This window comes from Hylobates moloch, unplaced genomic scaffold (assembly GCF_009828535.3).
Source record: "Hylobates moloch isolate HMO894 unplaced genomic scaffold, HMol_V3 SCAFFOLD_6, whole genome shotgun sequence".
In the NCBI taxonomy this organism is placed as follows: Eukaryota; Metazoa; Chordata; class Mammalia; order Primates; family Hylobatidae; genus Hylobates; species Hylobates moloch.
The window spans coordinates 96,688,579-96,703,251 of record NW_026652281.1 but is presented as its reverse complement, the minus strand read 5'-3'; positions in this window follow the sequence as shown (position 1 = coordinate 96,703,251).

The window sequence follows — 14,673 nt, the reverse complement described above, 5'->3', positions numbered from 1 at the left end:
GAATTGGGGAAGCTACAATTCAAGATGAGATTTGGGTGGGGACAGAGCCAAACTATATCAGGTATCTTGTTCAAAAATCCCTTTTGTACAAAAATTACATAAATATTTATGCATTATTTCAAATAATGTTAGTCTTCATTTTAGTTTTAAAATATTTATCTCATATTGATACTCTTACATATATTGTGTGAAATAATAATCTACCATTATACTTCTTTCAAATAGTTGTCCAATTTCACAAAACAGTGTATTGAATTGGTCCCTCTTTAATGGTTTAAAATACTAAAATACCTTTGTCTGTGTTGCATACTTTATTTAATCTGCCATGAGTCTCTCTCTCCCTCTGCCAATGCTACACTACTTTACATATAATAGCCATATTTTAAGTTTCAAATTCTGAATGGCAAACTCATACTGAATTGTATATTTCATTGATTATACTTGTAGATTGATTTTAGAATATTTCAAAATTGCTTTTATTATTTTAATGTCAGAGATTGTATTAGTTCGTTTTCACACTGCTGATAAAGACATACCTGAGACTGGGCAATTTACAAAAGAGAGAGGTTTAATAGCCTTACAGTTCCATGTGTCTGGGGAGGCCTTACAATCACAAAAAAAAGGTGAAAGGCACATCTCACATGGTGGCAGACAAGAGAAGAACAGCTTGTGCAGGGAAACTTCCATGTTTAAAGACATCACATCTTGTTAGACTTATTCACTATCACAAGAACAGCATGGGAAAGGCCCTCCCCCGTGATTCAATTACCTCCCACTGGCTTCCTCTCATGACATATGGGAATTGTCGGAGTTACAATTCAAGATGAGATTTGGGTGGGGACACAACCAAACCATATCGTTCTGTCCCGGCCCCTCCCAAATCTCATGTCCTCACATTTAAAAACCAATCATGTGTTCCCAACAATCCCCCAAAGTCTTAACCCATTTCAGCATTAACTCAAAAGTTCACAGTCCAAAGTCTCATCTGAGACAAGGCAAGCCCCTTCTGCATATGAACCTGTAAAATCAAAAGCAAGTTAGTTACTTACTAGATACAATGGAGGTACAGGTATTGGGTAAATACAGCCATTCCAAATGAGAGAAATTGGTTAAAACAAACGGGCTATAGGGCCTATGCAAATCCAAAATCCAGCAGGGAAGCCAAATCTTAAAGCTCCAAAATGATCTCCTTTGACTCCATGTCTAACATCCAGGTCATGCTGAAGCAAGAGGTGGGTTCCCATGGTCTTGGGCAGCTCCACTCCGGTGGCTTTTACGGAGTATCCACCACTCCTGGCTGCTTTCATGGGCTGGCATTGAGTGTCTGTGGCTTTTCCAGGGACACGGTGCCAGCTGTTGGTGGATCTAGCATCGAGGTCTGGAGAACTGTGGCCCTCCTCTCACAGCTCCACTAAATGATGTCCCAGTAGGGACTCTGAGTGACAGTTCTGATCCACATTTTCCATCTGCACTGCCCTAGCAGAGGTTCTTTATGAGGGCTCCCCTGGTGCCCCTAAAGCAAACTTTTGCCTGGGCATCCAGGCATTTCCACACATCCTCTGAAATCTGGAAGGAGGTTCCCAAACCTCAATTCTTGACTCCTGTGCATATGCAGGCTCAACACCACTGCTAAAGCTTGGGGCTTCCATCCTCTGAAGCAACAGCCCGAGCTGTATCTTGGATGCTTGTAGTCATGGCTGGAGCAGTGGGGACACAGGGTACCAAATCCCTAGACTGCACACAACAGAGAGACCCTGGGCCTGGCCTGTGAAACCATTTTTTCCTCCCAAACTTACATTTTCCCCATTGTCTTGGTGATTAACATTTGTTTCCTCGTTACTTATGCAAATTTCTGCAGCCAGCTTGAATTTCTCCTCAGAAAATGGGATTTTCTTTTCTATTGAATTGTCAGGCTGCAAATTTTCCAAACTTTTACACTCTGTTTCCCTTTTAAAACTGAACGCCTTTAACAGCACCCAAATGACCTCTTGAATGCTTTGCTGCTTATAAATTTCTTCCGCCAGGTACCCTCACTTTGCCTGCTGCCATCGACGTAAGATGTGACTTGCTCCTCCTTGCCTTCCACCAGATACCTTAAATCATCTCTTTCAAGTTCAAAGTTCCAGAAATCTCTAGGGCAGGAGCAAAATGCTGCCAGTCTCCTTACTAAAACATAATGATAGTCACCTTTGCTCCAGTTCCCAACAAGTTCCTCATTTCTATCAGAGACCACCTCAGCCTAGACTTTATTGTTCATATTATTATCAGCATTTTGGGCAAAGCCATTCAACAAGTCTCCAGGAATTTCCAAATTTTCCCACATTTACCCATCTTCTTCTGAGCCTTCCAAATTGCTCCAATCTCTGCCTGTTACCCAGTTCCAAAGTTGCTTCCACATTTTTGGGTATCTTCAGTATCACCCCACTCTACTGGTACCAATGTACTGTATTAGTCTGTTTTCATGCTGCCAATAAAGACATACCCAAAAGACAGAGATTTAATGGACTTACAGTTCCACGTAGCTGTGGAAGCCTCACAATCATGACAGGTGAAAGGCACATCTCACATGGTGGCAGACAAGAAAAGAAGAGCTTGTGCAGGGAAAATCCCGTTTTTAAAACCATCACATCTTGTGAGACTTATTCACTCTCATGAGAACAGCTTGGGAAAGACCCGCCTACATGATTCAATTACCTCCCACTGGGTTCCTCCCATGACATGTGGGAACTGTGGGAGTTATAATTCGAGATGAGATTTGGGTAGGGATACAGACAAACCATATCAGAGATAATTCACATTTTCCCCAAATTATTTTAAATTTCTCTATTTTCTATAAGAAATTATAAAGCTTTATATTAAATTCTTTTCTGATTTCTGATCTGAAAACAGCCTTTAAGCAGAGGTATTGTTTTCTATTCAACTTCCAGAATGAGCTTCCTAAAGCACAGATACTATCATGGACTTTCCCAGCTTAAAACATCTTCCTTGAGTCTCCACTGAAGATATGGTATAATTTGGTCTTCAGACCATGATATTCAGTCCTTTGTTTCTTCTCCATTTTGATCACCCAGTAGTTAATTTATTAGAATAGGTTCAAACACAGGAGTGCCTATAAAGCACATATTCTTAACATCTGTGCACCAGTACCTTTAAAAAATGAGGGATGCATGGTCCTCTTGTGCTGAGCTCTACTCTGAAAGGTAGTGGAAGACCATGGTTTTTAATTTGATTTGTACCTCATTGCAATGCCTTCTTATTGCATAGCATGTCTGCCAAAGTAAAGCTTAAGTCCAATGCACTTTGGTGGGCTGCTTAAAATGATGGCTTAATATTTATATAGCAGTAGAGAGAATATGTCACTATATTACCTAGAATAGTTATTTTTTCTTTCTTTTTTTTCTATTTATGCAAAGCTAAAGCATGTAGGCTGTCATTGCTTGAGAGAAGAGTATAGTAATTTCTGTTGTATTTTGAGAGGCCCTCTTATTCCTTGGAAGGAGAAAGTCGCTGGAAATATGAAGATACAATAATAGCACTTACTTTGACCCCATGGTTCCTAGAAGTTGCTATTTATATGGAAAAAAGGGGGAAGAGGGGAGTTGCAAAGAGTTATAACCTTGGCATGCCATGCTACTTGGGACACATTTGGGCCATCTTAGTGCTGAAGGCATGCTATCATTGTCTCTTAAGAATTCATCATGATCTGCACAGGGATCTGGGCCAGTAAATAGACAAGGATCATCTATCAGAGTGTGCAGGACCATCATTCAATTGTGACCCTGTGTAATAGCAAACAGTGTTGACAGTAATTAACTGAACAGAATTGGGTTTTCTCTATAACCTGCTATTAAAAGAGAATAGATTCCAATTTTGGACAAAGCAACTCTTAGGAGTTTGGGGACAGCTTGAAGGAGAGGAGTGTCAAAAGAAGGAAACTAGATTTCTTGCTAATAAATTAAGGGTTCATCTTATTAGATAAATCAAGAGTTGTGACTTTACCTCATGAATATATGAAACAATACATATTAGGAATAATTACATTAAAATGTATTTAATAAACATTTTTATTGAATCCTACTCAATATGTATGTCTATCAGTGTGTATGCTTCTATTATGCTCTTTGATAGGTGAGGACATGGGAACTCAGCAAAGTTAATGACCATAAGAACAATGTAATTAGAGTACAGCTATGACTCAGTCACAATAAAGCCAAGCTTCAGCTTTATTGTATTGTAACTCTCTACCTTAATTGTGTTCTTACTTTACTTTAAACTTCTTGTCAGGTACCAAAATTAATAGCCATTTATAATGCTCACAACTTACAGCACACTACCTGGAATTTAACAATGGGAATTATTATTATTATTATTTGTTCTGTGCTTCAGCCACCTTGCTTTTATATATTATTTAATCATTGTAAAAGTACCATTTGATATATTTATTTTAGTATTACAAATTAAGAAACCATGAGTTCAAAATAACTCATGCTTACACAGCTGAATACAAACACAAATCTCATATCCATTCACCTATGCTATGTTCCTTTCCAAATATTAGATTAGTAAATATTTCTTGAACTTTTAAGATTAAAGGGATTATAGGAATGGGCAAACTCAATAGACAGCAAAAAGAAACCTAATTTTCCAAAGAGTATTTTTAAATTGCAGTTGATTTCCTTTTTTAAAAACCTTTGAATCTGATGTTTCTGTTTTGTTATAATGAAGGTTAAATATAAATGAAGAGAAACTTACAAATTGGTTATAATAACTTTTGCTAGTGACTAAAACTTGGAACACTAGGGGGTGTGTGTGTGTGTGTGTGTGTGTGTATGTGTGCATGTGTGATTATCCAGTGGACAAACAAACTCAGAGAAGGTAAGTTACTTGTCAATAGTCACAAAGCTTCTCAGTGCTGAATGTTGTATTCAAACTCAAAAGTGATTGATGTCTAAACTAGTGTTCTTTTAGTTTTCCTCTTTGTGCTGTAGTAACTTCAGAAAAAGTTTATGACTGTTGCAAATGTTCTTACTTGTCTCTCTCCCTTGAAAAATAAAATTTCCCTGGTTTCCAAGTAGTCCAAAGGGAGAAAGTAGAAATATTGCTATCATTGGACATCTGACTTCCCCACTACAAGGAGGTTTGTTGACAATGGATGTTTGATACTTGACATTTATCTGCCATAAAAAAGTCTCATATTATTTATAAAGAATGAAGATCTGTTACTTGCCTGGAGGCTTAAGTGGTTAATATAGAAGTCATTATTTTATGGAAAAAGAAAGGTTCTATTCAACCAGTTCATCAAATTTATATATCTGAAGGACACATTGTGTTGGCACCCAAGGGCAAAGTAAAATGATTCTGTAAAAGAGTAAAAATGCCACCGCAATTTTAAAAAGATAAATCAAGCAAATAGTTCTACTGCCTATTAAAATTTAGAACTGGTTTTAAATTGGAGGATAATTCAGAATATCTGAGAGAATATAGTAGTCAAGGGAGCATAACCCCTGTGCCCTTCTATTCCATTTATCGGTATCAGAGTCTCTCACAATCAGAAAGTCACAGTTTAACAAAGAATTTGCAAGGAAACACCTGTGTACCTCAGCACTGAAAGTCAACACAAAACCTAAAATATTAATTCAGAAGTTGCAACCTCACAGACCAAGGTGCCCCACAGATGTGTTTGATTAACTTACTTTGTGGATCTATTCCATGTTGTCATGTTCAATATTTTATAATTTTTTGCTAATACTTCTTTAAAAATCAAAATTTTATTATTTAAACTCATATTGCCTATCTATTTTTTCTACTTTTGCAAATTCTGCCCCAAAGTCAGAGTCTGCCACTGGGGAGGAGGCTAAAAATAGCACAGTTTGGGGGCTTTTTTGTTTATTGTTTCCTCTTTCTTTCTTTCTTTAAAAGCTGTTATTTTACCTTGTTTTGCTTTTTCACTCCCTTCTCCCACCCTCATTTTTAGGCAGTTGATTATTTCTATGCTAGAACTGAGAGATGGGGAAGAAAGGGGCCAACACATTCTTATGTGAGCATTTATAATTTACATTAAAAACTTCTTCACTTGGCAAACACTCACTGATTCTTTCTATGGTGAATTATTATTTTTTGGTTCCTTAGCATTTCCCTAGACCATATGCTGGACCCCAACTGCAGTTCCCCAGATGGCTGCTTATTAATCCCTCTTATAGACTCCCAGGCTCAGTCACCTTGGTTATTTACACAGCACTCTTGGGCTGGATCCATTTCAAGGTGAGATGGATCAGGCTCACACAAAACCCACCTACAGTGAAGCAAAGTCTACAGTGGAGCTTACTCTCAATACCCCGCTTTTGTTCTACTACTACTTAGTTTGTTAGTTTCTCACTTTTAGTTTGTTTTTATTCACACATGTTTGAGATACCATAACTTGCCTCCCAAATTCCAGTTCTGTGAGTTTTTCTTAGAAGACTGTCACTTGGCCTAGAAGACAGAAGAACGCTTTATTAACTTTCTCTAATAAAATGTTCTTTATAACTTCTATTTTTCACTAATGTAGATAATAGCAACAAATACTTACTGAGTGCTTTTTCTACATTAGGATCGTTTTAATTAAGTACACTGCATAAAATCACTAATTTAATCCTTACAATAATCTTATGAACTAGGTATGGTTATTTTGCCCATTCCACAAATTTGAAAACTGAGTCTTAGAAAATCTGAGTAAATTAATGAACCCTACTGAATTAACAGTAGCAGAGAGAGTGATGGAATCTATAGCTACTTAAACTCAATATTTTCACTCATAATCATTCTACTGCACTGTCTCCTGTCTCCCAATATCACATTGACAGTCATCTTGTAATTGCAAGTGTTTTATATTTTAGAACATGTAACTTGTATGTGGTGAGAACCTACTTTCCTTGAAGACATTCTGCTAAAAGCATTATAGGTGTATCTCATTTAATCACCATAAAATGAGACTAAGTATCATTATTACTATTTCCAATTTATAGCCAAAAACTAAGGCTCAGAGAGGTGTAACATCTTGACCATATGAACAGTCATTAGGTGGTGAATCCAAGGGTTGGAGCCTGGCATTCTAACTGTACAAAGCTCCCCATAACTACTCTAGACTGCCTTCTTCTAGAATGCTGAAAATTCATTAATTTAGGACAGCAGATACAACTAGTTCTTCTATCGTACCTAAGAAAATTTAAGAGTCTATTAAGATGCAGTGAATATATCAGTTTTATTTCAAGCTTTAGTTCAATTATATGAGAGTTGGTTATATAAGAAATGGAGATCTTGATTGGACTATGGAGGGCAAGGTGAAAAGTATATATCAGTGTATCATCTCCCTCTCTATATATGTCTAAATGATTAAATGGTTTAATAAGTTTTATAATAATCATTATTGTAACACATGGCATTATCCTATATCATACGATGGAACGTTATGTTGGAATGTTTTATGTTATTGCAGCTAACTCTTCTAGAGCAACAGGACACCTTATTAGAGTGCAAATTAGAATTGCATTAATTGTTTTGTGAATGCCTGCATCCTGCACAGTAACCGATATTAGGTAACTGAGACATACTCACTTTGCTTCCATACTAACCTTGAAAAATACAAGTCTAATGCAGAATATGTCCTTGTGGCAGATGCTATTGGCTGCCTACTCAACAGCCATTTCCCTCCTTATTTCTTGACAACATAATCCGATATGAATCAGGCACTAATTTGAAAAATGTTCCATGAAAGTAAGAATAAATCATAATGGGTATAAGTATGACATAGCAATCTTAGTCTCCTTTACTATTCTTTCTTACAGATAGGGGTGGCCTAATGACACAGTTTGGGTTCATATAATGAAGGTAGTATATTCTACGAGGATTTCTGGAAGAAATTTTTCAAGTTGGCAAGCAAAACACATATGTGGAAAATGACCACTTAAAACACCTCTTCTCCTTTTTCCCTGTTTTGAACATATTTGCTTGAGGAAGTGGTGTTTGTAGGTCATGCAGCATTCTTGGTATTTCTTGGCAATCAGTCTAAGCATGAGAGTCATACCTAAGCTTGGACTATTACTGTCATAAAAAGACCCCATTCTTTGATAGCATGGAGTCACTGCATGAAATTTGAATTCACTTGACTCCTTCCTTCTTAGTTTCTCTTTACTAAACATACATGAAGGCATTTATAAACTTAATCATTAAGAATGGTTTGGGACTCAAAAGGATATAAATGATAAATTCTCTATTGTAGCTCCACCTGATAGAGTAGACTAACATTCAACAAAACATTTAATCTCTATGCCTCAGTTTCTTCATCTGTAAAATAGATTGTCATTCCTGGCAAAGATTGTAGTAATCGTTACCTAAGATAATGGATATAAAGCAGCCGACACATAACATGTTTTAAAATCTATGACAGATTTTATTTCTCTTAAACAATGGCTCAAATACTTTTCAAAACAATTATTGGAACTCTTTTTCTCAATTAGATATTACATAGAGGGTGATTACATAAACAGATATGGTCAGAACTGTTTTGGTTCACAAGTAAATGGGGACTTTCCTCCCCACCAAATTCCTCAATGGGCCCTCGAGTTACTTCTACAGGGCTCTGTGCAATATTTAAAAAATAAAAAACTCTTTCTAAGTAAAGTAGCATAAATGTTCATTGAATTGTAATATTATGATTTCTTAAATTTGTAAAGTATATCTTTTGGAGAATTAAAGATGCCTTAGATAGCATAAAGCAACTTGTGCTACCTAAAATTTACTCATCAGAAGAAAGGGGAATGCTTGGGAATTAGTCTTCTATTTTGACAAATTTTGATATTTAAGAGAACATGCAGTGATATGTCACATTGCACACACATGGAACACACACACAAAAATGCATAGTCTTTTGATGTATTAAACTTTTGAAGATTAAGAAGATAGCCAAGTGACCAGGGTCAGTGGCTCATTCCTATAATTGCAGCACTTCAGGAGGCAAAGGTGGGTGGATCATTTGAGATCAGAAGTTTGAGCCCACCCTGGCCAACATGGTGAAACCCTATCTCTATTAAAAATACAAAAAATTAGCCTGGCGTGAGGGCTCACACCTGTAATCCCAGGGTGGCTGAAGCAGGAGAATCACTTGAACCTGGGAGCTAAAGGTTGCACTGAGCCAAGATCATGCAACTGCCTTCTAGCCTGGGTGACAGCAAGACTCTGTCTCAATTAAAAGAAGAAGAAGAGGAAGAAGGGGAAGAAGGGGAAGAAAGGGAAGAAGGGAAATAAAAAAAAAGGAGAAGGGGAAGAAGGAGAAGAAGGAGGAGAAGGAGAAGGAGGAGGAGAAGAAGAAGAAGAGGAGGAGGAAGGCAGTCAAGTATGTATAATTAAATAGATGAAAATACATGTAATGATAATCTTGAATCATCTTGAGAAGACAAAGTTAGGCATAGATTATTAGTGTAACTATGTGCCAAAAGGTATATGCATATTCACTGTCTGCCTTATTGGCATAAAAATAAGTTTTCATTCTACTTTAATTTTTACTTTTTTGTTTTTACTTTTCAATTTTAGTTTCTATTTTGATTTTTGTATATTTATTCTTAATTATTTTTGTCTATCACTCTCACTTCTCCCAACTGTCAGAGTATCTGGTAGTAGTCATTTATCTCCCTTGCTAATCTGGTGTCACTTTTATGTTGCCACTCAATATAATCACAACAGTTTTGGTTGTCTATAAAATGTGCATAAATAGGTTCTGAGAGAGGCTGAGAAGTGGAGTAAAGTGCATCAGCAATTTTGGATCCTCAAAAGCCTATTTTTCTTACTTTCCTGGGTCTTGTAAATGTGTTTACCCAGAGTTGACCGAGTTCATTCATTCATATTCTTATGCTTTTTATATCAAACACTGTGACAGATTTTAAGACATCAGATGCTTTCCTTATCAAATGTTATATTGCTGCTCTACACATTGAAGAAGCAAGCGTGCCCCCAAGTCCATCGCTACCCTGTAGGCAAGAGAGAAGTAGACAGCACTAAAGTCAGTTGCAAGGGAGCCACAGATTTGGAAATGGGAGACCTCGGCTCTTCAGTCCTTCCAGCCTCTCACTAATTAACCTCTTCCTAATTAGAAACGCCATTTTTAATTACCATCATTTTCCTCCTTAAATGTGCTGAAAGCTAACTCTGTAAGGCTCTGGGGTTCCATTATGTTACAACAGCTGTAAATTACCTAAGTGATTAATATGGCCTCTTCTGATGCCCCTGGAGGCCCACTCTCCCTGGAGAGCAACCATATCAAACACAGAGCTCAGCATCATGGGATGGAGCACATGTTTTTCAGGTTTCACTTAATAGAATGATCTAAAATGATGAGAGTCTTGCTCTGAATCTGGTATACCAGATAGTTACCAGTGAAAGGTTGGGTCTCACCTAGCACAGAGAGCAGCGTAGATTTTCCTCAAACACTGTCTTGGAAGTAAAATCACCTTGCGGTGAAATGCTCACGACCCTCCTCCTACCCTTAAACACCTTTGTGCTGAGTGCAAACCTGCCTCTCTGGTACTAAATTGTGTTTCCTAGGGAGGGAACAGTGGTATAGCCTGCACGACATACTTCATGCCTACCTTTCCCAAATGATCTTGCATAATGTTTATTCCCCGTCCCCTGACACTTTTTTATGTCCTCCACCCACATTGGTTTCCTAAATTGATAATATCAAATTCCTTTCACCACCAGGACCTTTTGTCCACTCTGTTCTCTCAGGTGTAAAGCTCTACCTTCCTGTCTTAGCCTGATTACCTCCTCCCTAGCCTTACAATTCATGTTATGGACATCTTTCTTTATCTGCTCCACCACATAATTTGATGAATCCTCTATTTATTGTGCTTTCACATCTAGCTCTTTTATGTCATTTATCAGGGTTGGAACTTAATGTCTATGTATTAGGCTATTTAAATAATTTTTGTTTTCCCAATTCAATCATTGGCTCTACAAAGACAGAGACCAGACAAGTTTTGGCCCACCATTTTGTTCCTACACACTGGTGCTGTGCTTGATGCATAGTTAAGCTTAACAAACACTGTTGAATGAATTAATAATTGGGATACTAGTTCAACTGCAGAAATTTCCCGACAGCAGCGTTAAAGGAGACAAAAAGCATTTTCAACTTGGCTGTCTACTAATCAGAGGCTATCTTTTTCATATAAATGTGTTCCAGAGATTTCATTATCTCTGTGATTGCTGAAGATGTCCATAAGTGTTTGCATTGTTTTTCTTATTCTTTTCAAATCTCAGAGTTCACAAGATTTGGGAAATCATTTTTTTTTCTCTAGGCTAGTAGGGGTAGGATGTCATGATTCCAGCATATGGGATGGTTTTACAGTTAAAGAGATTTAAATAAAAATCATCATTCTGTCACTGGAAATATTCTAGCCCTCAGGATCTCAGTTTTCTTATTTGTTGAAGGGGTAAGTTATATTTTAAAATTATTTATCTCATGAAAGAGAATATGGTAGAGAAGTAACTATAGGTCCAGCACTCAGTAAATTACCTGACACACAGTCTCACAGTCAATAATTAGCAAATCACATTCCCTGGAGAGAAGGAAAGAAGAGTAAGATACAAACTAATAATCTGTATCAATCACTGGAGTAGAAAGAATAATGGCCTCCTTTTCCCTCATGTACACATCTTAACCTCTGGAACCTGTGAATATGTCATGTTACATAGAAAAGGGTAAGTGAATTTGCTAATTGACATATTTTGGATGTTTGTCTTCTGCAAATCTCATGTTGAAATGTGGTCCACAATGTTGGAGGTGGGGCCTTGGGGGAGTGTTTAGCTCATAGAGGCAAATCAGCTCCCTCAAAGATGGCTTGGTGACCCCCACATGGTAATGAGTGAGTTCTCATTCTATTAGTTCATGAAAGAGCTGATTGCTTAAAGGAACCTGGCACCCTGTCCCCACTTTTCCTTGCTCCCTCTTTCGCCATATGACATGCCCACTCCGCCTTTGCCTTCCACCATGATTGTAAGCTTCTTGAGACCCTCACCAGAAGCAGATGCTAGCTAGCACTATGCTGCTTTTATAGTCTGCAGAACTATGAGCCCAAATAAACCTGTTTTCTTTATAAATTACCCAGTCTCCAGTATTCCTTTATAGCAATACAAAAAAGACTAATACATTAAAGATCTGACTTTAAAGCAGAAAGACTATCCTGGTTCATCTGGGTTAGGCCCAATGTAATCAAAATTGGGTCTTTAAATGTTTTTTTAAAATGTGGAATTCGGAAGCAGGAAAGTAAGTGTCTGAGTGATACAATGTTGACAAACTCTCTGAGCCATTGTTGACTTTGAAGATGGAAGGAGGCTATGAACCAAGGGCTGAGGGCAGCCTCTAGAAACTGAGAAAGACAGGCAAAAGGATTTTTTTCCTAGAGCCTGTAGAAGGAACACTGCCCTGCTAACATCAAGGACAGCCTTGATTTTAGCCAAAGGCCCATTTCATACTTCTGAATTCCAGAACGTAAAATACTACATGTACATTGTTTTAGAACATGAAATTTGTGGTAATCTTCACATCAGTAACAGGAACATACTGTAATCATCCTCATTACCAACAACAGCAACAACACTCTGTCTCACTCTCCCCTCATATAAACATATACGTGTGTGCTGTTATAAGTGCATATTTATAATTGCAAACACACTAATGGAAAGACATACATATCCAAATGAATAAGAGACAGTTAAATTATAAAGCAAAATGGGAAGTATTTTCTTTGGTGTTAGGGACAATCTTGATTCCGAATGAATTTACTCTTCTCTTTGTATTAAGTTTTCTCAGTAAGCCAAATCCTACAACACTGTCATTAATCTGTTAATTGGGGCACTAATTTTATGGTGGTATCACTTACTCATTATCAGTCTTATTTCCTTCACAGAAGGGGCTTCCTTTCACCTTCAAGGTGAGTCTCAGCTGCAGAAATGTGTCCTTCATAAGGGAGAGGTCATGGTCAGCAGAAGGGAGACTCCATTAGCTGGACACATCTGCTTTCCAGGTGTCAGTAAATTCTATACTTGGCTCTCAGGTGCAAAGTTATACATGTCATCAGTGAATAAATAGACTGGAGAGAATTAAATAGAGTTGATACTGGCTGGATGTCAGTCTCATATTAGAAAAGATAAAAAAGTAGTAATAGAGGAGAATTTACACTGCTCAACCTTATTGAATAATTTCATTCTTTCCTTGGTTACCAGCAGATGGAGAATTATTGACACAATTCAAAGTTAGAAGGGCATAGTGACTGGAATACACTACATGATAGTTATGAAATAAAAATACTTTGAGTGTTTCATATAATAAAAGCTGAATTCGGAATAAAAAACACACTGGAAATGTTGAGCACATTCCACACCCATTTTGTTCTTATATTTTCTCATACTCATGGCTTTTTGTTTTAATATAAAATGATTAGACTCAGATGTTATGTCTTGGTTTATAAATGTGATTTGGTGTTTCTCTATATGATTAATGTATTACATTATTATGTGTCACTAAATATACAATCTAAAATGTAGACTTTTATGTAGATATTAGTTTTAACCATAATGTATTTTTTATTTCCAGATTCTATTACAACTCCACTTCAATGTGGTCTCTATTTTTCCAATATAAAATTGCCTTGTCCAAAGCACATTGTAACAATCATTGCAAGGAAAAGAAAAAATAAAACCCTATTATCTCCTCAATTGACTTCATTTATCTTTTCTATATTTTCTTGTTTTATTTTAACATTTTCCCAAAATAGTTAACACAATTATAACCAAGGAACAGTTTCAATAATTTTATTTTCTAAGATTTTATTATGAAAAATGTCAAAGAAAAGGTGAAAAAATTTTACAGTGAACATACTTGAACCTACCACCTGAATTCTATTAATATTTTATTATGCTTGTATTAGCACATCTATGCATCTTTCTACTATAGGTTCTAACATATAATTATTTTTCTCTTTTCACTTTGTAGTTTTTCCATGTAGCTTCAATTTCTTAACTATCATTTATAATGTTTGCCTAGCGCTGATTCTTTCTTGTAAGCAAAGTAAAATATTATTTTTAAATGTTATCGTAAATGATGTATTGAATTTAGAAATGATTATATTTATGAACAGAATTTACTTTCCAATTATACTTAATAAACATTCATTGAGAACCAATTATGAGCCAATCATTGTTAGATGTTATAGCTATGAAGATGAATAAAACACTTCTCTTTTTCATAAGGAGTTTGCTAATGCTAGGGGAGACTCCCATTTAATTTTATTTTGTGCAATGTAATAGGATAATTAAAATAAAGTACATACAAGGTTCAGATATAGTGCAGAAAGGGAAATTATCAACCTTCTCTGGCCTGACCAGAGAAGACTTCACAGAAAATTTAACATCTTCATTTAAATTTGGAGAATGCAGTGGCAAAGAAGTTTGGTTACCTATCCAAATAACTATCCACAATCCCCATTCTACCTCACCTTCTTTCTTGTTTGAAGTACCATTGGTTCAAAGTGTACAGGAGAGAGAGTTCCAGCTCCAGCCCCAGTTCCAGCTGGTAAATTAGATTTTCTCTAAGTCAATCATGGTGGGGTCATTTCCTTGATCAATGACAGATTTAGGTCTGAG